Source organism: Semicossyphus pulcher, unplaced genomic scaffold (assembly GCF_022749685.1).
Source record: "Semicossyphus pulcher isolate SPU_LCO1_2020_fin unplaced genomic scaffold, fSemPul1.0.p SCAF_11, whole genome shotgun sequence".
Taxonomy (NCBI): domain Eukaryota; kingdom Metazoa; phylum Chordata; class Actinopteri; order Labriformes; family Labridae; genus Semicossyphus; species Semicossyphus pulcher.
Genome location: NW_027211615.1, coordinates 23,268,967 through 23,296,370, shown reverse-complemented (window position 1 = coordinate 23,296,370; position 27,404 = coordinate 23,268,967). Strand labels below are relative to the sequence as shown.

The following is a 27,404-nucleotide window of genomic DNA, read 5'->3' as shown; positions in this document are numbered from 1 at the left end:
TAATGTGGAGCCACATGTACCGTCTGCAGAACAGTGTGGAACTGGTAGCTAACTCCATGCATAACCTTCTATCACACAAACACACCACGAGAGTCAAGTAGACAGAGAAAAGCACCCCACGCTGTGTCCAGACTTATATGAACTGTTTAAAATGCTCATCCAGTTTGTAAATCTGCGTTATTGTCCCCATCTGAAAGCAGGGACTGATCTAGTTTTCCTCCACAGCTGTTAATCCATGCAGAGCCATTGATGTGACGTTATATTACTCTAATGCCAGAGATGTGGCCATAATCTTGAATAATTCATCTAAAAAATGTCAGAAAGAAATCATTAAAACTGACTAATAGGCTGGAAGTCTCTGTTGACCTAATCATCTCGGCTAATCCAATCCCATCTCTCTGTTTCTCTCCGCTCTCCGTGTTCCTCTGCTGCTCTGCAGGTAGAGCTCACGGTGGAGTCAGAGAATGTTAAGTTCATGCGACAAAATGACGGGAGAAAGAAATCATTGTGCTCCAGTGATTTCCTTTGAAGATTTTGATCGCGACTGGCTCGCCGCCATCTGCTCCTCGCACTCCTCATCTCCCTGGGCCTTTCTCTCCTCCCTCTGCAGTCTCTCTCTGCCAATCCATCCTTAATCTCACTCTTTCATTTCCCCCCCTCTAAATGCTCCAAACAGGGCCGCTTCACAGGCTTCTCCCTGCCAGGTCTTTCTTTTAACTATTATTATTTCCATCCATTCCCAGACGAGCGCATCCCTCGCATCCCAAATCTAATGATTCAACTGTCTGCTGACCGACTGTTTGCAGAGGTAAAGTCAACCCGAGAGGAAGGTAACCATAGCTTGTGTTTGAGGCAGACACACGCAACTCTCTCAGGATTGTTGCTGATTCACTGCAGTAAAAGACTTCCAAGTGTAACCACAAGCAGCGATCATAGCAGCACGTCACAGCGGTCAGAATGAAATAAAGTATACAGCTGAATGAGGGTATGTTTTCCTACAGATGTTACGATACCATTGCTTCCGTTTCAGTATTAAACCCAGGGCCTAGTGGTGTAAGGGATCGCGGTTGATCCGTCCAGACTGCCCCCCACGGTTCGGCAGGCAGGTGATCCGCGGACCGGACCGACGTTTAACATCATTGTTGCTTCCGCTAAATTCCCGTGCAGAGTTACAGTGATGAGAGACAACACAACGTGATGTGTTTTACTCAGGAGTTTTACAGCTGTATGCTACACACCCTACATTGATGAGATATGATGCTAACGCTATTATACGACCTTTGTTTTCTGGACCAATAAATATGGCCTATAGATAAGATATGAAATAGACAGTCTTACTCACTAACACTGAGCCTGTATGGAACAGTTTCAGTTTCTACTATTGATGTATACGCTGCAAAGGAACATTTTTATGCAGCTGAAGGCGAGGTGGCTAGTGTAAGGGCCTGTCAGCAATCACTGCAAAGGGAGCATTACTCATTCACTGTAATCACACTCAGTGTCCTGGCTGACCCGCTGATTCAAACCAGACGCCTCCATGCCACAGCTCACCTCACTCATCTCAAGGCTCCCACCACCTATCACGTCCTGTGTGTTTTTTGTCATGATGAATGATGCTGGTGTTTAACTCCCTGTCATTTTGTGATGAGTCACTCCATGGATGCAGAGGCTATTAGAGAGCAGGTTAAAAGCTTTAATGCCTATTTTACTCTAAGTGGGACCACGATTTACGCAGAACTTCATTCTGTATTGAGGACGACTTGAAACCATAAACTCATCAGGAAAATGTTTACTGAGCTATTAATGAACTGAGAAGTAGGTTCATTTCCTCATAGACTTATATATAACTGTGGTTTATGGCACTTCCTCAATGAAGCTTCTGTGTTACACTTCCTATAAAGTCTATGGTATAACACAAATTTGCAAGTTATAGTACCTGTAAGTAGGGCTGGGTTTATATGGGAATCGATTCTCATTTGAATGGCCCAAAATCGATTAATAAATCCTGAGATCGATCTTTAAAAATATGTGTGGAAGCGTGTCTGATCACTCACGTTTCTGAGCGCTCCTGAACGCAGTACAACTCAGCCAGAACATGGCAGTGAAGGAGACATGCCCGGACTTGTTTACTGCACCTACTACGGAGACATCAGTGATCGCCGACGGACTCTTTTTATCGTGTGTGCGTCTATGAATATTGGTTCCATTTACCTCGGAAGTCGAAACTCGGAACTGGGTATGACGTCACACCCGAATTGTGCTCCAGATCTAGCCATTGTTAGCAATACCGGTTGATAACAACGCATTATGCGGTATTTTGCGCATGCAAACACCATAACAACATGTCCACAAATAGAAGTTGGACATGTGAGTAGGGCTGATTTAACTGAGACACAAATAATAAGACAGAAGTGATAAACAGTTAATTCTACAGCTTTCATTTACTGTTTATACATGGAGATATGAGGGTTGGTGAGGTTCCTCCGACTTTCCGAGTCGGAAATCTGACTTCCGAGTACAAATCGAACGCACTACATGTACATTAGTTTTGCACTGATGTATATGTTAGCGTCGGCTTTGGCCACGAGTGTATTTTCAGCATGTTGTACAGTATGTCTTTCCCCATAATTCTTAGTCTCGTGTCGTTTTGTTCTCAAATCTCGCGCAAGTTGAAGCCCAGTTCGTTTACTCAAAACCATGAGCCAGATGTTCAGACTGAAAATCTGCCTAATTTATAACATTGTTAATATTGTGTTGACTGCTGTGTGTTTGTCATGTTAAATAAAAAGTACATGACTTCTTTGGGGTCAGTTATTATTGTAAACATTCAACATTTTGATAATGCACCAGGTTAAGGGTGCACTGATATTGTAGCTGAAATACCCCTAACAAAAATCCATATCGAGTCGGGACCTTGTGAATTGGAATTGAATCAAATTGAGAAATCCTTATTGATACCCGGTGAAGCAACAGGAAAAATACAACTAGAAACTTAACAATCTCAAGATGCTAGCAAACAAAGCGGCTAAAACGTTGCAGCGCGAGCCATAAGCCAGCAGCCTCGCCTATCTTTCATCAGCGAGACCATCAGCAGTTACTGTCCAAGTAATTCTGTTACGGCTGTTCACATGTTCACAGGAAGTGTTTCTATGTTGCAGCTGTCATTCCTGTTTATGTTTAGCATTTTTTAAGGCAGTGGTAAACAGCTGATGATAGATCTGTTTGGGAAAGTAAAACACGTTCTAATTGTTGGATATGCTGCCGTTCATTTTGTGTCGCCAGATCAGAGCGGGAAGGTGTGATACGCAGATTAGCAGCGATGTCTCGCTTGCTCCCACCTGTTCAGACGGCACACTTTTCACAACTGCTGATAGTGTCGTTGTAGCATGTTGGCAGGTTTAATTGAAGCTTTAATTTTCCAAGCAACCCGCCGAGAAAACATGATATCTCTCCTCGAGCCATTTTGTGTGAAAAAAGATGATTCACAACTACACTGTAGTGGACAATTTAACAGTGAACTGTAATAGTGTCCAAGACTGAGGTCAAAGGTCACAGACTGAGGACACGGACAGGCCAGATAGTGAAAAGAGTTTGTAGAGCTCTTCCATCAGTGTTTGTGTGTGTGTGTGATTGACAGGTGGGGTTGTGTGTGTTTAACCTATGAGACGTTGTCCTCACCATCCTGCGGGTTTGTTGAGCTTCTGCCACTGACATCACTCAGCGTGTACGGGAAGGTGGAGCGCTGTGAAACTTCAGTTTAGTGTCTGCACACTGGGCAGGGTGAGCTCAGAGACATTTGCCACTGATGAGGCCCATCCTGTTTGTGTGTGTGTGTGTGTGTGTGTGTGTGTGTATCAGGATGAAGACACTCACAGGCGTACAGCTGTATGACACATATTTCAACCTGTTCACACACATGCTCAAACAGCAACCCTGCCTGCTGTGAATTACACTGCATGTTAGGCATATCTTTATTTAGTTTATTTAATAGAGTAGTAAAGTAATTGTGCGCTTGAAATTGAAGAAACCTTGAGGTGGAAGTTACCCTGCTGTTGAACCCGCCAGCTTCACCTTGTATTCTGTGCATCTGTGCAGCGGTGTGCGAGGTCCTGCTGCTGTGTGTTTGGGACCAGGCCGGTGAACCGTGCGTTTGGTTTGTGACGAAGCGCTGTGCTTATCAGCTGAATGCCCACGGTGGCCTCGGCTTGCATGATGAGCCATGACATCTCATGAATGTGCATTTCTCCACTTTGCTGTGTCGACCTTTCCCTCCGCCCCCCCGTGCCCCATCCCCCTTCCTCTTCTTTTCTGTGCTCATGTTTATGCAGCTTCATCTCTGTCGGTCCGTCTACAGTGAGGTGTGAACGTGACGCAGAAGCATATTTTTTCACGTCTTTTCTTACGATTGGGGAAAACTGACAATGCTTCAACATGGGTTTGGTAGTTCAGATAATTGTTCAGTTTGATCCCGGCTCACTCTTGACGTCTTACAAACATAAGCAATGCCAGCCTCACGAGATCAAGGCGTTTGCACTCCACCAACTGTAAATGTCAAGGCATCGTGGGAAATCCCTCTCGCCTGGTCTGTGCGCTGATTGGTACTTTCATACCGCAATATATCACAGAAACAAGACAAGGTCAAAGCCCAGTATGTGGCTGACCGCATCGGGTCAATTGCTTTTGTGGGGAATGTGTCACAAGGACTGTCCTTATGAGGGTGATGTGTTTGAAAGCAGGTGCGCGATGCAGACGTAGGTGAGGACAGCGGAGGAGCAGCCCCGCCTACTCCCCGAACAAAGTATCCAGAGCAGTATAGACAGAGAGTCGCGTCAGTGGAGGTCCCTTTTTTTCTTCCTAAAATCGTATCGAAATTAGAAATTGTGTTGTCCTGACAACCCCACTTCATGGTTAGTAAAGAAAATAACTCTTGCATTTCAAACCAGAGAGGTGCAGGATCGATTGAGTGATTGTTATGGACCAAGTGAAACTCCAGGTCTCGCGGCCTGACGCTGCGCTACCTCCTCATCGCTGCACATCCCAGCAGCTACATTAACACTGTAAAGAAGCTGAGGACGTGGCTGAGGCAACAAGCAGCACTGAGTTTCCCTCTTCCCACATTTCCTCAGCGCAGTCATCAGGAAATGGAGTAAGATAGAATACTGTATTTAATTTCTTCTTTTGGGTTTCCCCCGAAAAGTTGAAGATGTGGAGAACACTCCAAGGCGACTCACAGTATGTTGGCAGAACGTCTGCACTTTTGTTTTTTAGCTGCGGCCTTGTACACGGAGCAGATTCTGGCAGGTTGTCTCAGAATGACAAGTGAATAAGGAGAGGCTGATATAGCAGTCCGGGGTGGAGCTGAGCTGAAGCATAGGAAATAAAGCTTCGTACTGATAAGCCAATCCGATTAGACCGAATTCAGGCTCGGGTATTGATCATGGCATGGCACACCATTGTTAAGTAAATACTACAAAGTGAATAATTAGTTTCCCCTTTCTTTAAATGACAACAGGGCATTCAGCAATGTCGAGAAGTTCAGGCCATGTTTCATGTATGAAAACACGCACACACAAACGCACGCACAAACCGGCCTGTTATTTAGTTACCCCCACCCCAAATAGTTCCGTCATCAAAAGTGATCGTCCTGGCAACCCAGCAACGCGGCCAAAATTGAAACTCTTTGTACAGCCAATTGTAGCCTCTCTCGATCCTGCGATGAATGGAGGGGAGAAATAAGAGTCGCAGCTCCAGGAAGACGAGCGAAGGGAGGGAGGGAGGAGCGCGAAGTTGTGAAACGGGTCATCCACATCGCAGTCAGGCCTCATTTGGCCTCCATAATGAAGCGACCCCAGACAAACCTCTCCATCTTTGTTCCCCTGAACAATGGCAGTGCACCGAGAGAGAGAATCATCTAACACACGGAGTCTGTGTGCTCAGCTGTGCTCGACAGGCTGGACTGTGCGAACTGTGAAGCTTCAACATCTCCTCTCTGTTCTTCCTGTCACCTTAACTTCCAGCGGAAACGTTTAGAACAAGGATCACATGGATTGCGTCGAGTTTAAAATAATAATATATTTATATTATTTGTTAAACTGTCAGGATTAGGGGCCTACAGAATGTCTATAAGTATTATATTCAAGGATACAACAGGAGTACTTCTCTGGCGGTGTCTTTTAATTTTTAACAAATCTGTAATTGTTCAGCTTTTTCAACTCTTTAAAAAAACCAAGCGTTTTAAAAGATGTTAAATATGCACACCTGACAACAAAGGAACTTAGACAGATAGAAACTGACACGTTAGTCAGAAAAGATGATGCTAGAGGAAAGACAGAAGAAGAGAAAGGCAAAGGGCAAACATCAGGTAATAATGAGCTTTATCAAAGAGAAAAATAATCCCATTTCTCAGTTTGAGTCGTCTGTAATTTACAAACACATCGGGCGTGCTCGTCAGCACGCAGAGTTCAGGGTTGGGGCAGATTCTGGGAAATGGTTTTCTAATGACTTATTGTTAAAATATGGCACGCTTCAGGTCCCTGCTTCAGCGTGAGAACGGCAGTGTGTGTGTGCGCGCTGAATAATTCATGATGGCTGGGTAAAGCTGCAGTTTGTACCCAGCTCACATCAGCTCTGTGTTAACTTCGATCTCCGATGTTTTCTTTACAGAAGAGTGTGTGTGTGTGTGTGTGTGTGTGTGTGTTGCAGCATTTGGAATCATTAGACACTCTCCTATGCAGATCTGTAAGGGAACAGAATCGTATACATGCCTCTACAAACATTTAGTGGCGTATGAGAAGCTGCACCTATCCTATCTTGTTCTCCCTTTTGAAGCTGTGGATACTTCCTAATTGAGTGACCTTTGACACAGTAAACCTATCAGTGAGTTGTGTTTACACTGACTTCTTTAGCTCTAAGTACTTCGCTCCGCGTGTGTGTGTGTGTTTGACCTGATAAAGTCGTCCTGACTGCTTGCTCGCTACTCGCCCTTTCATTCACTGTAGCTATTCCACCTGTGGTTGAGGCTGCCAGCTGTTGAACCTTTTTTGCCAGATATGAAACATCAGTACTTTGACTGAAATGTGTGCAAAGCTCCATCACTGTCAAGTGCTAAAACTGCCAGTGAATGCCTTTAAGACTCAGACTGTTGCTGACTTTAGTTTCTGCATGAAAGACATTAAGTCGTGACCTTGTGAAACGTATTTTGGAAAAGATAACTCCCAGATTCTACTAAGTAGCTTTTCAATTCGACTGTGTCCTGCAGTTCTTAATATTCCCGAGAACACAAAGTATTTAAAAGCAGGGGTTGACAATGAGCACAATTTTCCACTGGCACTCCGGGCCAGTAACTTTCCAAATTCACTGGTCCTGCCATTAAAACCACTTGCGCAATTTTCAACGTAAAATTCAGTTTCTACTTAAGTAAGGGTTCTTATTACTGAATGTGTTAAGTCAGTTGTGGAACTATTATAAACTCATAAAAATAGACCAAAATAAGCATATGGGTATAAAGAGGCTTCCTTTAACACTCTTGGTTCAGCAACTCTGACACCCGCATGAATAAGTAGTAATAGCTGCAGTTGCGTAACTTATAAGCTGTACCTACCGTTTCTGACGCTGTTCAATCTTGTATGTTCAGTTAGCGTGAGAGTAACTTTTTGAAACGAAATCGTACCGTCTCCTACTTACTGGAGCCTTTAAACAGTCCGCGCCACGTCCGCTCCGTGAACGGTCTGTTTATGTTCTGTTTATACTAGTCCGCGGTAGCTTGCTAACGTCAGTTAGCGTGTTCTAGAATGACAGCTGCTCTGTCACGAGTGCAGCGAGTAGCGTGTAACCTGTTGTTGACAGCAGTAGCCATTCTGCGTATAAAGTAATTAGTCCCGTCCATCGGGACTGTGAATCTCAGGAGGGCTACTATATTGTTTACATTGTGGGCTTGTGGATCCTACTGGCACACCGGGCCAGTTAAATGCTTAATCTACTTTCGTCTATCTTTCATGGCTCGACATAAGCACTGGCCCGGTGGCCCAACGGTTTGTTTTTCACCCACCGGGCCAGTGCTTATGTCGAGCCCTGAAAAGTATTGTTTTGGTATCTGCATTGACACTCTCGTATTATATTGTTTTATATTTTGTCAAGAGAATCCTTAGGAAAGCCCATTCCTTGATCTACCTGTGAGCTGGCTTTGATCTAAGAGGAGTCCTTCACGGTTCAACAGAACAAACGGGGTGTTCGGGACAGCCAGGTCGGAGCTGAGGTCTTCAAATCCTGTTTCTCGTAGCAGCTTCCCCTCGTCTCTAAAACGGGACACGTATTAAACTTTCAGAGGTCTCTGGTGGTAACGCTTCCTTCACGGCCCCGACAGCCTCCCCGTCTCACAGCTGCTGCTCAAAGCTGCCTGCTTATCACCTGTCGACACTTGAGAACACACACACAAACAGTTGTGGGTGAATGTTAGCTGTAAGCCTGACCAGGGGACTTTTGCTGTTCCATCAATGTTTGTCACCTTTACTGTAGCTTTAACTTTTTTTTCCCGTACGGTGATGTGTTATTCATACTATACATTTATTTCTAAACTAAACAAAAAGATGACAATATATCACACTGTATCATATCTACTATGTATGTTCTGCCTTTAAATATGTTTTCAGTGTTTGTGTGTGTGTGTCAGTATATCCTGGGCAGAGGCAAGAGCAGCTCAGACAATAATCTCCCTGGTGGACATTAGCCAGATTACACAAGATTACTGCTTTCTCTGCTGGACATCAAACAGTCGAGCACTGCAAGAGGCCACAGCGCTTGATTGGTTTTTTTAACCTTTTTTTGGGCCCAAAATAATTAGTTTTGCTCACGTGACTGAGATGGCAAAAGGCAAGTGGACTCGCAATGACCCGAGGTTGATCCCCCCGCTAGCTAACATTTTATCTATGCTCTGTATTAGCAAGTGTGTGTCTGTGTACACCTGAGACCTATCGCCTAACAAGTCGGCAGGAGGTCGGGTTAGGTTGACAGCCAGATGGGATTAGAGGGCTGAGACGTGGACTACACCTCAGTCTGATTTACCGCAGCCAGGATAGACGCTCACCTCGCTGCGCTGTAAGATACACCAGCAGTCCAGCCACACACTGACGTGCTTTTTTCAGTTTCACCGTCACTGCTATTTGATATGTGAGCGCCGGGGTCAGCTCCCGAGCTGCAGCTCTGCAGCTGGTGGGGACCTACAGCCGCTTTAAGTATTGCTTTCCGATAAAGGGGCACTCTGCCGATTATGAATGTAAAAATGTATCAACTTGCTGATGAAGCAGCAGGCTTAGTTAGGCTAGGAGACTGGGAATTCATAAGAGCAAGGCCACACTCATATTTGGGACTTGCAACAACGAGCGCGACCAAACAAGGGTTTCAGCTGTGCCGGTGAAGGTCACCTGCTCGCAGATGTGACCGTGCCTTACAAGAAAGAGTGGGATACGAAATGAGGAAATTACCAGGCAGAGAGGCTCCAGTGAAAAGATGCTATAGAGAAGCATTGTGGTAAATGTAGTGTAGACTTATAAAGGGACCAAAAGTCCTCCACCCCTATAACCACACAGAACATTTGTTCCCTCCCTTAAAGAACAACTTGCAGGTTACATTTTTTACAACATTAATACACAATTTTGACAGAAAATGCCTGTGGAAAAAGTTAGTTCTTGAATTTATGATTTACAAAACATTAGGGCACAAATTTAGAGGAAAAAGTGGCTGTTTTCAGTAAAGCACATGAAGTTGTTGTGATGTGAACACAGCATTAGATATCGCTAGCTAACGACACCTGCCCAGTTCCCCACTGGTTCTCGTCTCACTACAACTCTCTCTCCTGTGGCCGTCATTTCTCCTCCTCCTGGCCTGTTCCTGGTCTCTTTCATGCCTAGCAGGCTCTTGATTGTAAGCCTGTGGTCCGTTGTGTGCATATTAATATCTTCATCTTCAGTGACAAGACTGGGATTAAGATCCATTTTAATGTTCATTCTCCTTATGTTACGTCTAGGGCTGTCAGTCGATTCAAATATTTAATCGCGATTAATCGCATGGTTGTCCATAGTTAACTCGTGATTAATCGCAAATTAATTGCATATTTTTTAGCTGTTGTAAATGTACCTTTTAAAGAGAAATTTTTTTTTTAAATTAAAAATAAGTTTTTAATCCTTTTATTACATGCATTAACTTTGACAGCCCTAGTTACGTCACATTTGATCGTCTATTTCTAAGCAGAAATAAAAGAAAACGTACAAAAAACTGACTCCAGAAGCCACTGTAGTGTAATTTTTCATATATTTCTTTGAAAATATAATTATTAAATCATTTCCTACACATTAATTCACTCGGATCTCCAACCTGCAAGTTGCTGTTTTAAATACTGACCACCAGAGCTTTCCATCTGTAGTGGACAAGCATGCCGTTGATGGTGTGAAATGGTGGCAGATTGGTCAGGTTTAACCACCAATAGGATTTGGTTAGGTTCAGAAAAACCATTTGTTTTGGGGTCGAACAGCGTGCCAGTTAAGTCTGTCAAATTATACACTTGGGTCACATTACACACATGTTGCATAATTGACCCTACTTCTTCCCATTTTAATTACTACAGCCGACAGAGATGGCCAGCTCATTAATAATGTAAATAAGGGTGGTGTCAAGCTGTTGCATGAGGAAGGCCTCCAACCATTCATCTTTGATCTGTCTCTTACATCCACCGTCATGACTTTACAATAATGTCTCCTTTGTTATTTAACAGTAGCAAAGTCAGTACAGTACCATACTGTATGATATAATAGATGAACCTTAACTAACGCTGATCCTGAAGCTTCAGTTTTGTCACAGCATATTAGCTAACTTAAGCGCTTCCCTTTCAGATGAGTTCTGCTGTCAACAGATGTTACAGGCCTGCGAATCATGTGGCTTTTGATGTGCGTTTTTGTGACGTCATTTGAAATGACTCGGCTGTAAAAACAAAGAGTCCAAACAGCTCGAAGAGACACATGTGCGTCCCGAGCCTGCAGTCGTTCGTTCACTTTTGTGTAATTCGCCAGATGAAACCAAATGACCTCAATTATTCAGATCCATTGTAGTTTTTTCAGCTCCTCCACTCTGACTCCATCATGTTTGTGCAGATCAGATTCCCAGTGTTACTGTCGGTGTTGTATCATCAGTGTGAGCGCTGCATACACACATGTAACCTCAGGCAGCAGATGTCACTGGTAGTAAGAACTGGAAGAGGCTTATGTAGCAGGCTGTGATGCCCCCACCAACCTAAAGCCCACCACCCTACCCTGCCTGCCTGTGTGTGTGTTTGGTGGAAGCTTTTTGAGCATCCAGTCCACACTAGATGCTCTCTTCTTCCTCTCACACTCACTGTGGGCTTGTTCTGTGTGGGGAAGTATGCCAACATGCTTCCTTAAAATATTTGTGCGTGTGTGTGTGTGTGTGTGAGAGGCTAAACCTCTTTGTAGCATTAGGAAGCAAGTGTGATGGGTTTCACGACTCTGGTTGTAGAAAATAGTGTCTGGGAGAAAAACCTGGCTGAAAAGGACAAACAGGTGGCTGCTCTGTTTGTCCATCTGTCCCCTCTCCCACAGCAGCTGTCCGTCCTTTCCCCCTCTCTACTGTCTGTGTTGTCTCTGCTCAGGGTCGAGGGTCGCAAACTCGTCACTCTGTCCGCACCGTTGTGTAAAACACATGTGGTGCTACCCAGTAAAAGTAACACCCTTCTGCTGGTTGTTTGCCTGCTGGAGGCGGCAGTGTAGCCGTTTTGTGTTCGAGGTCATGGCTGTGTGTAGCTTCAATCTGAGCTGGAAGTAAAACATCACAGACAGTCTGTTGTTTAAAAACTTTTGTCAAGATGAACACTGCATCGAGAAGCCCAATTTCAAATTTCATATTTGAGTCAATTATTTTTTAATTGGATTTTAGTCACAGTGTCATCATGATACTGTAGTGGATCTTGGCGGATATCGGCCAACACGCCGATTAACCGATAAAAATTAACCGATAAAATAATGGGCTGCTGCATACTTGATTAAATGCCCGACCTCGGCGCAATGTCCCCGGCGCGAAGAAGACCTGCGCGGCGCAGCGTGATGATGTCACGTGTGTCTACCTGCAGCATGAGAGAGTTAGAAGCCAAAATGTCCGTGGTGTGGAAGTTTTTCAAAGTGTCCGAAATAGAAAACAAAACTGCTATTTGCAATGACTGCTCAGCTTCGGTGATGCGAGGAGGAGCCAAGGCAAAGTCTTTCAACACTACAAACTTGATTAACCATCTCAAGACCCGTCACCCCGACCGTTGTAACAAATGTGATGAGAGTATCACCATTATACTGTACGCTAATTCTAATACAGAAGAGAGTTGATGATCTCTGCAATTAGGTGTGCGGGGAAAAAAATATCGGCATATCGGATTTCAGCAAAAAATCCAATATCGTGCATCCCTAACTTGCGACTTGACTTGAGAAAAAATAAATGTCTTGAGACTGTCTTGATAACATGCTCTATGCTGTATTCGTGTGTGACTTCCTGTTTGGAACGATCTGCTCTGTTCAGCTTGACGCGTGCTTGAAGCGGCCTCCGTTAAAAAACGACTCTGCGCGCCGGAGACGGACCGAGGCGTGTGCTGTGGAATCACGAGCATTTAACCCCCCCCCTCAATCTGTCTCCACGCCATGCAGTGAGATGAGCCTCCCTCTTTCTGTTGATTTTATTGTCTCTCCATCACATTTATTCTCCCATTTTGCTCCATTGGACATGTGATGCAAACAGTTGAAGCTTTGCAGATCAATGTTTTTATGTTAAAATCAGCGTGGCCCCAAAAGACAACCTCTCAGTGAGTGACGCGGGGCTCTAGCTTTCTTCTTTAATTGCCGTCTGAACTCGGTTCAACTTTTCGACTGCGGCACCCTGTCGGGATGTCGGCGTGTAAAGCTTGCAGCCAGCTTCCCCCTGTGCTCTCTGCACATCCAGAAGCCTGTGTCACTTTGTGTGCTCATGCAGCTGAAAGTCACCGTTAGAAACATGAGAAAAGCTCATATCCCTCCTTTTCTTTGCTTGTTATTGTCCTCATTAAAATGTGTGTGCGAGGAGCAGCAGCAGGATGCATTATCAGCTCTTTAGCTGTTTTTAGCGTGTAAAAATACATCAGCTGTTCTGTCTCTCGCTCCCTCTCTTTCCTCTCTCTTTGTCTTCATTCATTTCGCTGTTGTTCCTCCATCTTCTCCTCTTCTCACGCTCCACCTCTCAATCGCTGCTCTCGGTTTTCTCCCGTCTTTCTCACGCCCACACCAACAGATGGGTCATAGCTATTGTTTCACACTGCAAACACGGCCAATTTATTAGGATCCTGACGGCAGTTATGATGAGTGTGTTTACATGTGTGTGTGAGTGTGTGTGTGTGCTTACTGGAGAGAATGTTTCAACGTCCTCAGCTCGGTGCTGGCTGTTAGTATGCAGGTCCAACACTGACCAGCACTTAAAGCCACAGTCCTCATCAAATACATCACCTCCACTGGGGAACCGTGCACCACTGGTATTGACTGACACATGCACGCACACACACACACACACACACACACACACAGGATCATGTAAATGCTTAGCAACGCTGTCTGAATATTAACACTGCTGTCCCACTTGCTCCCCTGTTTCTTCCCTTTGTGGATGGAAATAGAAATGAAGGGGCTTGAGCCGCAGCCTCACACTGCTGCAGTGTTATGTTGGACTATGTTGGAGAGATAAATGCGCTCCAAAAACAGCAACAGTCAAGTTAAGAAAAATCCTTCTTCTTGTTTCTGTGGAACATTAAAGTCATGTCCCCGTGTCCAGTTGTCCCCCATTAAATCATGGACAGGATCGTGGCTGTTTAGATGAGCCGAGTCAATATTTGTTTCCCAGCGAGCCACAATGCTGTAAATGTGCACTGCAAGCCTGGCCCCGCCCCCCTCTCTCTGTCTGTCTGCTGTGTTGACCGTCTTCAACGGCAGTCTGTTTAATTAAGTCGCAAAAGTTATAAGCAGCAGACTTTACTGCTGTTGTTTATTTGGTTGCCACGACTTCACTTGTGATTGACGTCCTGTGACTCCTGTCGCTGTCTCAGTGCTCTTCCTCAACGAGGAGAGCTGGCGAACGACCGTTCATTTGGAACAGAATTCTCCGTCGTTTAATCGCAACTTGGGGACACGTTATAGAAATCTGAAGCAGTGGCGAGCAAAATATATGTAGTGGAAACACTGACGCTACACACGTCTGCAGCTGGGTTACTCTTCCGTTCCCTTTTCCGTCGATTCACTCGGTACAACGCATATACAGTATACAGTATGTGTTGTACCTCGTTCCTCCCCTTCAGGGAGCAGAGTTCTAGTCCTAACATTTCCTTTCTAACGGTGTTCAAATGTATGTTTAATCAGCGTGAGCAGCCCCGTGACGGTAACTCCTGGAAACGAAACTCACACTTCCTACTTCCTGTCGCCAAACGCACAACCTCATACCGTGTGTGCGCAGCAGGCTAAAAGTAAACCCTCCACGGTACCTCTGCTCGATGAACGGTCCGTTCATGCGGCCACAGCGTTAAACAGCACCAGGGCGAGGTTCCGCTAAAAACTGGGACACGTTCACAAAAAAGCCGACTCGCGTAACTGCGCGTCTGACTCAATCATCCCGCCGACATTATATATGACGGATGCAGCGTGGCGCGCGTGTTTAACAACAGGTGACACATGCTCTGCATGCAGAGTGTCAGGTCTCCGTGTGCTCTGCGGAAGAGAAGCACTCTGTGACATCAGACGGACTTTTCCTGTAGATAAGTTATGGAAAAAATGTACGGAAACCAAAACGTTTGCAGGTATTGACGGTTTTGCAAAATCCATGTCGTGGCAGAATGTGGCACCGGCGACGGTGTGAAACATATCCCGCCCACCCCTAATGGAGAGATGTCAGAGTGAGGAGGCTGCACGAGCGCCTTGAGCTGTTATTCTGACGCATATTTTAATGCGTTTTCCTAAAAATCATCAAGCAGTTTAACCACTAAAAAGATGCGTAATCCTGACCAAGCAAAGATCGGAAACTTGTGTTATAGAGGACAAAACGACCCTCACACTAAAGGGACCTGTGAACAGATCGAAGCCGACGCTGCCTTGTGCATCTGTATAAAACTCAAAGAGAGCCTGTGACCAAGTGTGCCTGTGTGACAACCAGGGGAGAGAAAGTGTTGCACATGAATTATCTCATGCATGAAAAATTGCATTTAACTTTTTGTATCATCGTGTTAATCAGATGTGTAAAATGAGGACTCATTGCACACTGTTGTTGATGTGCCCCTTGGATACAGTGACTCCATAGAAGAACTAATGAAGACTCCAGACGGTCAACACGGAAATAAGGAGGATCCTCAGGATGACTCGCCCTTTACACATCACCGTCCCTGACCCCTGTCTTTATGGTGACACCACGAGAGCCCTTTTTACACTCGGCGCTGTAACGAAGCTCCGCCTTCATGCAGCCTTTGCCATTTTACATTAGACCAAGCAAAAGGTGCGCGTGCTTCAAATACACGCACGATGCTGTGCTGTTTACACAGACGCCGCTTCGCCTCTCTTACTACCTCCGATGCCGGCTCAGAGGCAGAACGACTTCGCCCCACCATTCCGCCTCCGTGCGTTTTACATAGAAGACGAAAAGTAACAGAGGCGTAATAATCCCGCCTTGAACTGGCAGTGTAAATAGGGCTGCAGTGTTAGCGGCTCAGGAGGGGAAGCGTAGGCAGTAAGGGACGGGAGGCCTCACGCTTGACTTGCATAAATATTTTCAGTAATTGAGAAAATGCCAAGCAAATGGAAAGCCAGGTGAGGGGAGGGAAGCTGGCAGCTTCATCACGGCTTTGTGTTTCTTTTGCTGGTGCTTTGGCCGAGCTCCCGTTTTCTTAGTGAAATTCCTCGCTGGGTGCACACGCTCGGCAGACACAAAGACTTTCACCGCTCTTATCTGCGTATCTGCTGTTTGCTTGAGAGAAGGATGACAAACCTTTTCCTCCGGGTGTGGCTGTGACTGAAGGATGGGTGGGGGCAGTGCTGTCATCGCAGGTAGCGATGGTGCATCTCCTCACCAGCTAACAGCTGTTACCTCTCAGTGAGGACTCCGCTTTTTAGAGGTTTAGTCAACAAAGTATTTATGTGACATACTCTCCAAACTATGAAAAACCCGATTCATATCATTATCATGTTTACAAACCGTTCAGCTGCTCATGCTGTTCTCTTGCTTTTAAATCGAGCAGGCTGAGATGTCACGCCGACTGCGAACGGCGGAAAGCAAACACGCTTTCAATCACAGAGAATTACTTTCAGCCGTTTGTGTTTTCACCTGCAGCTTTTAAGGATCTGCCAGCAGGAGCTCTCAAACACTTGTGAGCACGGTGATGAGATTCTGGTGGCGTGGGTCTGAGATTGTGCCAAAGAAAGGTAGAGGAGCAACAAGTGCTTTAAAGCGCTGCACTTACTTATTATTGGTCTCTTTAATAATAAGGATACGGCAGTAATGAATGGCTTTGGCCTCTTTGACTACTTTGATGTGTGGTTAGCAGCTATATTATGTTGCTGCTAGTCACTGCTGTGGCTTTTCCACCCTGGGCCTCACTGACTCACTGGAATCTGAGAGGAGGAGGAGGAGGAGGAGGAGGAGGAGGAGGAGGAGGAAAGGGGAGAGAATTAATTTGTTATTTCATGAATGTTAATGTGAGCTGACCGCTGAAGTTGATTATAGGATACTTCCACTGCGGTGGACTCGAGCTTGTTTATAATGGTTCTTCAAAGAGTCCGGTCTGCCCTGGTTCATGAGCTGACTTTGCTCATTTGGTGCTTTATGAATACAACTGATTGATTGATCGCTGTGTTCAGAGCAAAAGCAAATATTTCCCCGAGTTACTTTCGCAAGTTTGACCGCTGGATCGTTATGTTTGTTTATGGAATATCCGTCCTTTCAGATACATCGGAAAACCAACTGCTGTTGTTTCTGGCTCTATGACATCATCCGGAGATGCGCACAGCTCGGTTAACTTCAAGAACGTTCTCAGGAACTGAGTCTTGGTTAAAGGGCCAGTTCTCCAATTTTCAACCTCAGTCCTTTCATTCTATTATGAGGAGCTAATGCCATCATGGTAGGAAAAAATGCAATTTGGCTCTGTGCCTTTGGAGGACGCTATCCGCTTCTCCAATGGGCCCTGGAAAAACTCCGCCAGACTACGTAAAAAGTGGCGGAAACCAGGGAGCTTTCTAAACTACACTTCCTCAATCTAGGACGCCCGCCTCCGATGTCATGTCTCGTTCAGAATCGTCAGGTTTGAAATGCAGACCCGAAGATTTCTTTAGATGATCCACCGGTATATTCTCATCATATTTCTGATTCTGTACCGCTCTGAGCCATCGCTGCAGTGAAACGGTAGTATTTCTGTCAGAGGGAGGGGCGCAATGCATGCTGGGTGTTGTAGGAATACAGAATGGGCAAAACCACGAGCTGTGCGTACAACTTTCTCCACAGCTATGGCGCCAATTTAAAACATCATACAGTCCGCTACTGCTGTGACGTTTGACAACAGACTATAACAACAACTTTAATTGAAGGGTCTACTATTTCCGGGCTGGGAGATCTGTGTACGACGTATGTTTTTTTTTTTTATGGTAAAAAAAAAAATTGCGAGCACTCGATTACTCGTTCATAAGGTAATTGGATTACTCGAATATTGAGATTACAGGAAATGCCCGTCCCTATCACAAATCATGTCGATATCGCAATATCAGTCAAAATAATCGCAATTAGATATTTTTTCAAAATCGTTCCGCCCTACTGTGGAACAGAAAACATCCAGAGAGAGACGATGAGCTTCAGTGGAAAACAGCTTCTTAATTAAGCTCCTTAAATGAATTAAGATTTTCTCCACTGCGTGACTTTGTTATTAAATCCAAGTGAAACATCTTCTCTTTGATGAAATTGCTGCATCTATTATTAAAACAATGTTAGTGTAGCATTACAAAACAGGCCGCTACAATAAAAGCACCAACAATATAATTAATGAGGGCTTGCACTGCTGACTGTTTACACTCTTTAAATATGCTGTCAGCTAAATGGCGAACATTTTGTGCAACAGCTTCCCTTTCTTTCCACAGGCTAGATTCCTCTCTTCCTCTCCATCATCAATCAGCTTATTAACAGCCTCAGTTCTCGTACTCTCTTTCTCTCTCTCTCGCCACATCACAGCAGAGCCAGAGCTCTGTGATCTGACCGGCCGAGTCTGAGGCCCCAAAAGGGGAATCCAGGGTAGAGACTCAGACCTCGTGTGTAACGCTGTCTGCAGTGGAGCTCAGTCCTAATGTAACATCCCTGCTTTGTCCTTCTTCCATCAAACTGGGAATCTAGAAGTAGTTTTATTTAGTGTAGCTGTGCGCTACAGGAGAGTACTCTGGGTAGCACTGTGAGTATTTATAGCCACACTGTTGGTTGCTGTTCCTGGCAGAGTGCTGCCAATCTGATGATTTTGTCAACAAGAGTGAACAAAATAACGTGTAAGCATGCAGAAGTAATGATCTAGATAAACAGTTTTAAGCCCTGTGATTGAGCGGCAATCACTCCAAAGTGTTCCCTGCCTCTCGCCCAATGACTGCTGGAAGAGGGTCCAGTCCCCCCCGAGACCCTTTTGTTATGGTGGAGGCAAGACTGTTAATCTGTATGAATTTACCTCATTCGTAAGTAGCCTAATTCTTACACTATCTGTTGTTAGCTTCAGACCTTCCTTTTATTTTTTTTACTTGTATTCATTTAAAAGTTGAAGAAGATCTCAGTTTCGTTCTCTTTGGCGGCACCTATGGCGATAAACGGTAATTGCGGGAGCACACTTCCCAGATATCCAGACAGTGTCGCATGTGTGACGTCCACGGTTGGCTCCGGTTGTAACTCTTGATTTTCCTCGCTGACGGTCGCTTTCCTTTTTAGACTGTTTGCTTCATCTGAGCGTCGAGTTTGTTTCTTTTTCTTTGGATTTTTGTATCTGTAGTCATCGATCTTTTCTTTGTTTGTTCAGCCATAGTAGATTACTGTTTACTCGCAACACTTGCAGAGAGCGGAAAAGCAGCCACTTAGCTCCGCCTACCCTCTCTGGCAGACCAACCACTGCTGGGTGATGGAAAACACGTCACTAACTGGGCGCCGCTTGTGATTTTTTTCTGCGAAAGTCGCACCGTACTATATACTACATACTACATACTGCGTTCAGTGGTAGTTTGTAGTATGGAGGAGCTTTTCAAATTCATTTTGCAGTATGCTACGCCAGGCGGAAGTAAACAATAACCGCCGCTTCTTTAGCTACAGCGCCCCCTTCTGCTGGAATGCTGCTGCTGTCCGTCATTTCAACTGCAGCTGTGACGTTCCAGCGCTTTGCATTGTGGGTTACAGTAGGCGAGATTTTCTCCGAATCAGTACGACATCTGGATATTTTTGACATACTGCACATTTAGCTTTTGTTTGCATACTGCATATTACATTTTGGCCAAATCAGTACGTACTGCTAGTGTAGTATGGCATTTCCAACACAGCACTAGTCTGTAATACTGCAAACGCAAAGGCTTTCATCAGCGGGCCATCGGCTCAATCACCATTGTGTGACCTCATTAGGCGATAGATAGAGACTTAACAGACCTTTATTTAAATGAAATCTTTGAGATTATTACTTAGTAATTACTTTTTAATAGATAATACTTTTAAATCCTAAAGGAAAACTGCAACTTCACAGAAGCCAAATAACTCATAAGAATCCGAAAATAATAGATTGGGGAATAAATAAGAACATCAAATGTAAAAACAATTTATCAATCACTTTTATATACTTATATACTTTATATACAGCCGTGTCCCCTTTCACCTTTAATGACTGTGATGCTTTCAAGTACTTTTTTATGAACATTTCCAGCCCAAGAAAGACAGTAAAGCAACTCCCTTAACTGGAAGATAGTCCCATGAGTGGCCCAAAGACATCATCTCTTTGGCAAACATCTCATCTGATTAACCTCCAGTTCCTCTCATGAGTGCTTCCGTTTTACGTTGTGCAGCTTACACGTTAAGACTTCTACGTTCAGACTTCATGTTCCTCATCCTCTAACACGTCTGCAGATGCCATCAGGCCGCACGGCCTTGTTATGGCAGCAGTAACAAAACACAGACGCACACACTCGCAAACCCAGGAAACGGATCCATGAAAGTCCTAAATAAAACACCAACACACTCACAAACAGACCCCTGTGCGAGTGGAATTCCACAGCCTCAGCACAAACGGGCTGCAGAGGAGGCCGAGGCCGGGCAGGAACAGTCCCAACAAAACCTTTTTACAAACCGCCTCCCTGTTTTGTAACATAACCACGAAGCAAGTCAGTGGAAAAGCGGACACTTATTTAGTTAAGGGAGGCTTGAGGGCAGATTTTAAAAGCTGTGCGTGTGAGTAAACATGTCTTTGCCCTCCTCCGATGAACCTAAAAGACATACTGTGTATTTTATCCCTGAGAAATGGGACATGGCTGTATGCGAGTTCACTTCCTGACTTTGTGTTTAAGCTGTGAGGGTGAAATTGTTGCATCGCAGTCATGATGAGACAGAACTTCACAATGATGACCTGCCGGCTTTATCGCCGTTCAGGCACTGCAGATTGCCCAGAGCTATCTGATATGCGTATGCTGTTGAAATTGCCCTCTCGCCACCAGTAGCTCAGCTTTTTCCTACAACTGAGAAGAAATATACTGGTGCTACAGATGTATGAAACTACAGGAGTGTCTGAATCTAACTTCCTTGTCAGCGCTTGTCAGAAAGCAGTGCTAATGCTGTGGATTATTTCAGGTAAAAAGAATTATCTTCAAATACAGTCGGAGAAGCTGCCTGAGACTCCTTAGTGTGTGATAGAGCAACAAAGAGAGAACTGGAGAGGGAGATGGGAGGCTTTAACTGAGGCGTTAACGCTACTTAAACTACTTTATGGAAGAAAAAGGTTCTAATTTTGATTCATCAAAAGAAATAATTAGGTTCGGTGAGAAGGCAACGTGTGGAAATCTCATCTGGACGTGCATTCAAACAAGATTTGTTCGCCTCTTTCATCACAGCAAATATGCAAAGTCTACAGCAAGTACAAACGTTCCAGCCTGCCAGTTGCCTGACAGGTTCGTCTACTTCATTTACCCTGTCAACCTCAGTTCTGTTAGTTACATCACTGACATGTGATGGGACTTATTTCAACTCAAACCATTTGTTTGTTAGTGTTGTGTGCTCATTGATGATTGCTATCTTTGGCACTCAATTTTTGACAGTCTAAAGCTGTTTCCCACCGGTCAAAAACCCTGCTAACACTTGCTAGCACCCGGCTTTTTTGCTTAATGGGAAAGGCTACAATCGGCATTCAGACCCGGGTCAAAGACTCTGCAGTAGACCCGGGTAATTATCGCCTCGGCTCCGATCGGCATTGATGGGAACACAAAACCCGTGTCAACACCCTAATCTCCGCCCCCTTTCCGACGCGATCATCATCGCAGCTACAAATTCAACCCCTCTCCGTCTGAGCAGCGCTCGAACATCATTCCAAATTTGACGCCGCCCAGGTTGATACACAGACTGAATGAATAATGGATACAATAAAGACATAACCACTGTAACATCTTCACTGTTTACTAACCCTGTCTCGAGCGCGTTTGTGACGTCAGGCGCTGACGCAGCAGAAAAGACACAGAAAGGTGTATACTTCACTGGCAATGGGAATAGAGACAATCGGCTTCTATAAGCAGGTCAAAGCGCTAAATTTAGGTGGGAAGGGGTATAACTGGATGTTGCATATTTCCTATCGCTAACTTGACCACATAGCCCTGCACATGCAAAGCTGATGCTAGAGAGATCGCTGCTCGTGTTGTGAGGCCTCGGGCTGCCAATCAAGCTGCTGCATTCGACAATCTGCGACTGGGTGTGTATTAACACTCCTACACCAGGTGACATCATCCAGCACAAACGCTGCTGGGGTTGGCAAAGAGCAGGTGTGTTCTGTAAATGTGTAGATATTAAAAGGCTGAGGAAAGAGAGTTTCTTACACTGGACTGTTCGCTCATAGTTTCACCAAACTACAGCCTAATGCACCGTTCTCATGTTGCACCATCAGCCTCCAAGCTGTGATTGTAGCCATATTTGGGCAAAGCTGTAAACGTGTGGAACATACCGAGCACGTGGATAGATGGCAGAGAAGTGGATGGGCTGTGTTAGAGAAGTTTTTATATACATTTGATACTTCTTTTCACCGCAGATTGTGTTGCCAGACATGACCTCAAGCATATCGCAGGCAGTTCATCTTTGAGGACACTTTGTACAATCTCCGCACAGCCACCTTCCATGTCCACGGGGGCCGACAGAGGGGGCACTTTTGGATGCTGCAAATTGCTTAAAGAAGCAAGCTAAACAGGCCATCGGGAATTTCGAGTTGAGAAAGCAAACGCAGCCTGAAGCCGATGCAGCTGAGTCTTGTTGAGTGTTGTTTGTCAGGTGACGTTAAAGGAGACAGAAAAGCCTTTTTGCATTAGACAAATGTGCCTTTAGGTCTTCTTCATCTTACTAGGTCTGTACCAGACTCAAAGACTGTGTCTGTTCAAAGTCTGTTTGGCTGTTTGATATGAAGCTTGGACTATCGGTTGCTTTTTGGCTGACCCTTCACACGGGTCTGTATGTGACTGACTGACTGACTGACTGACAGCCGTAGAGAGAGAGAGGGTTGTGACATCACAGTGGCGGATCATGGAGGATATTGGACCTCCACTGACGCGACTCTCTGTCTTTGCGGCTCTGGATACTTTGTTCGGGGAGTAGGCGGGGCTGCTCGTCCGCTGCTCGTCCGCTGCTCGTCCGCTACGTCCGCAGCGTCATCGGACTCATAAGGACAGTCCTTGTAACACATCGCCCACAAAAGCGCACCTTGACCCGACGTGGTCAGCCACATTCTAGGTTTTCACCTAGTCTTGTCTAGTTCAATCACGTACAAAACTCCGGTCTCCGGCAAAACTTCCCTTGGTTACACATCTGTTAGCATACTAATGACCCTCAGAGGCTTATATTTCTAGCTCCGTCCACCAGTCAGTTTAGATCTGATGAAGCTTTTCGGATGAGAGGTGAAACGTCTTCAAGAACTTCAACAAAGCTTCCTTTTGGATTAAACTTTACCACGACCTTGATGACTGACACTTCAACATTTCTGTGTGTTTTAGTCACATCATCATTAACTGTATCATTCAACCATATAAACATTTTAGTTATCTGGTGAGCTGAAGTTAGCAACAGCTCAGCTTGGAATGTCACCGAGCAGTTTGTGTCTTTCGAGCCAAACCTCCTCAATCAGATCATTTAGCATCTCAGTCATGGGGAGCAAATTCTATCACTGTCTCATCATGGAAAAACTGATCAGTGTCCTTATTGTGGACAGGAAATGATTTCTAGATGTTTTGACTCTTTCCATCTCTCGTTCACCCACTCATATTCTCGTGTGTCTGCATGTAACCACACTGGAGTTTGATAGATGGAGTCTTGGAGCTTGTTGTAGCAACGGAGCGTTGCTACCAAACACAGCTAACGTTAGCTGTTCTGCAGATAGCCAAGTCAGCACCACAATGCTGGAGGAGCCATGCTTTTCATGTTTTGCATGTACACACTCACCCGCATGAACACTCTCTCTTTCACACAGTCACACACACACACACACACACACACACACACACACACACACACACACACACACACACACACACACACACTTAGCTGAAAGTGTTATCGCCACTTTCAGCAGGTTTAACCAGTCAGGCTGTGACAGTGATGTGTATTTAAGGCTCTGGCTGGGAGTAATAAATCCTGTGTAGAAGTAGATGTACTGTGTGTGTGTGTGTGTGTGTGTGTGTGTGTGTGTGTGTGTGTGTGTGTGTGTGTGTGTGTGTGTGTGTGTGTGTGTAAAATGACTAGGGGGCTGCCGTTGCACTTCCTATGAAGTGTGTTGCGATGATGAATCATTATAATCAGTGCTTAAAAAGAAAGGACAACGGGCCACGAGAGGAGACCAAAAGCGCTGACGTGTTACATCTGCCAAGAAACTGTATTAAACCAACATTGTTTACTGTTTTAACAATCATTGGTTGTCTTATTACCTTTGACCAGTTAATAACATCATCAGTTCACCGCTACCCAGATTAACTGAATATGATGTATAAACTATTTAAAGTAATAATCTCAAAGATTTTCATTTAAATGTCTGTTAAGTCACAGCCGGAGAGAGAGAGAGAGTTGTGACATCGCAATGGCGAGTCATGGAGCATGTTGGACCTCCACTGACGCGACTCTCTGTCCATACGGCTCTGGATACTTTGTTCGGGGAGAAGGCGGGGCTGCTCCTCCACTGCTTGTTCGCTGTCCTCACCTACGTCCACAGCGCGCATGTCCGGTGGTAGTTTCTGGTCTTTGTCTTAAATGTTTCTGTGGGTGGGTCTTAACAGAAAATAGTCTTATTTACATTAATTAACACACAGCAAAAACAACCGTATAAGTTGAGACAAAGAGACAGAGAGAGAGGGAGAGATCGCACCCAAGTTACGTCTGTAACATGATGTTATTTATTTATCTTTATTAACATATATACTTATGGCCTAAAATTAACTTTATCGATCTGGAAAAGTTACAAATAAAGTTAAAAAAAACAACAACAACGGTCGGGAAACACTTCTAAATAAAAGCATTGTGAACAAACGAGGGGAGTCAGAATTCCAGACCGGGCTTTTACTTTGAAAAAGCATACTGGAAATGTTGACCTACTTTACTCTCCATTCCTGTGACTTTTACTACAGGAAGAGATGTTAATATTGCTGTCAGCGATCAATGGGACTGATCACAATTCATTTTGTGTATTTTGAATGCAGCTCGCGGTAAAAATAGTCGAGCCTCCTATTCTCTACATTTTCAGTCACGCCAGCAGCGCAAAGACTCTCATCTGTTTTCATGCATTTAAATATGAGAATGAAAACGTCCCGCAGCCGTCACGCACACGCTTCCAGTGTGCCCACAAAAGCGCACATTGACCTGATGCTGTCAGCCACATACGAGGTTTCGACCTCGTCTTGTTCAACAAGCATTCAACACATTAGGTTTGAACTCGGAATATGGGTAACATCTTTTTGCCTGAATTGGTGTGAGGTTTAATTTGACAGAAGAATGACTTGAAGATAGGGATGTAAAGCGAAAATGGCTCCTCTATTGCAGGACCTGGAATAACTCAATAATGTAATTATTTAACCCCGAGAAGACAAGAAAACATTCTCATGTTGTCAGTCTTTAAGCATCGTGTTTATGGGGATAATACATTGACTGAAAACATGGTTCTTGAATGATGAAATCAATGATTACATCACAGGAGGAAGTTGTTTGGAGAACATGTACATACACAGTGATTGTTTTCAAGTGAAAAACCTGGAGTAATCTGTCTCTCACTACGTGTAGCTCATACAAAACCACACACACACACACACACACACACACACACTGACAGGTTGCTCCATGTCTCCCTAATCCTGTCAGTCCATTGGTCCGTTCCTCTCTAACGGAATGAAAAGTACATCACCATAGTGACCACATGAATGGCCTATTAACATGAGAGGTGAGCTGAGGAGACGAGGGGAGAGACAGTGAATGAGAGAGGGAGAAGGGGAGAGAGAGAGGGGGAGAGGGGGAGAAAGGTGGGGAAAGAGGAGATGCTGCTTGGCTGGAGGGAAAGGGATGAATGAATGGAGAGAGTGTTTGAGAGTTGGTGGGGGGACTTTAAAAGAAGTGATACATTGGCTCTTTCTCTGTTTAGTCAAGGAGGAGGTTTATTGCCATGAATAGTTCTGGTGCCCTTCATTCCTTTCTTTATTACTCCCTTCGTTCTTTCCTCTCTCCCTTTCTTTCTTTCATTCTTTATTTCCTATTCCTTCCGTCCCTCCTTCCTTCCTTCCTTCCTTTCCCTCTCCACTTGTTGGATATAGTTCTGTAAAACCCCAGGCACACAGTTTCCACCTCTTTTTGAGAATATATTTAGGAGTGTGATTCAGGTAAAAATCCATCCGACCCTAATGACAAGTAAAAAGCACTTTTATTCTGTCAGATGAAAGAACGTCCCTGTCTTCAACGCTCCTCGTCACTCCTTGTGTTAATTTAGCTTCTTGTGTTAAGGGATAAAACATGGATGGAACATTGAGGGGTATGAAATAAGTGTCACAGGTCCAAATTGTTGTGCCTGAACCCAAAGAGAACCCGGAAATGTACGAGTCAGAACCGTACGGGGTCCGTCTATTATTTGTCGGACCTGACCCCGGGAAAAACAGACCCGATCAGCACGGCTTCACAGCTGATTGGTATTAGCAAGTTATCATTAGTCTGCTGTCAAAACAAAGCTTTTTGTCCGACCTAATGTGCCGTAGCTTTCTCCCCTGTGCCTAGCCGTGCATGTAATCCATCCTCCTTACCAAGAAACTCATCCAGGTCGTTGATAAAAACAGCAAAGCTAATCCACTAGTTATTTGAGATTAAAAGTCCTCTTGCTGTCACGCAGACAGATGACAAATGCGCGGCTCGTTGAGAAGCAGCGTTACTGTTTTGTTGCATCTAGCATAACAAAGATAACTTCGACTATTTGTCCTTTTGAACAATTTTAATGATTGCTCTCTGCCCCGGCTGCTAACGTTAGCATTTGTAGTTCGCTATCATCCGTGTTGCCCCAGTCTGACCTTTGATCTGACCCTTCACCTCCCGAGCAAACGCAGCTGGAACCCTCGCTCGGCCAGGTCACTGGAGCCACCTTGTGGCCAAAGCTGCACTTTGCTTGCACACACACGCAGCACTTTCATCATGACCAGCGCTTCCTAATTACGGCCGGGGTCTTCCGGGATCCACTCTGATATTAAACATAATGTTGAACAGACCCGGGAAAAAAAACAGGGTTATAGAGTCCCGACCTGGAAATGGTTGCCCACATAAAACGTGGCCCCAAACCTGTCCCGGTCCTGGTTCAGGTCGCGGGTCCTAGGGTTCCGGTGGACCCCTGAAGATCTCTACTTCGCCGTACTGTATTATCGGCCGTACAGTTGTTTACCACTGTGTGGATTAGGAAATAAAAGTGTGTCTAAACATTAACCATTAGATTCTGGGCACCAGGGTTATAATAAACCACTTTTTCGCTCACTAGAAAAGTTTAAAACTGTAATTTTAAAATCCTTATCATTGCCAAAAAAAGTGTTTTTTTCTTCCCAGACATTCATCAGATGAAGGGTGAAGGAAATTATGACTTTGTTCGTACAGTAAATGACTGAGGGGTCGGG

The 27,404-nt window shown here is 44.8% G+C and overlaps 1 protein-coding gene across 1 annotated transcript in view; it reads left to right on the top strand.

Annotated features, from left to right (window-relative positions):
• enah (ENAH actin regulator) overlaps positions 1-27,404 on the top strand; it is a 141,468-nt gene that overhangs the window by 7,798 nt on the left and 106,266 nt on the right. The gene's annotated exons all lie outside the window — the stretch shown is intronic.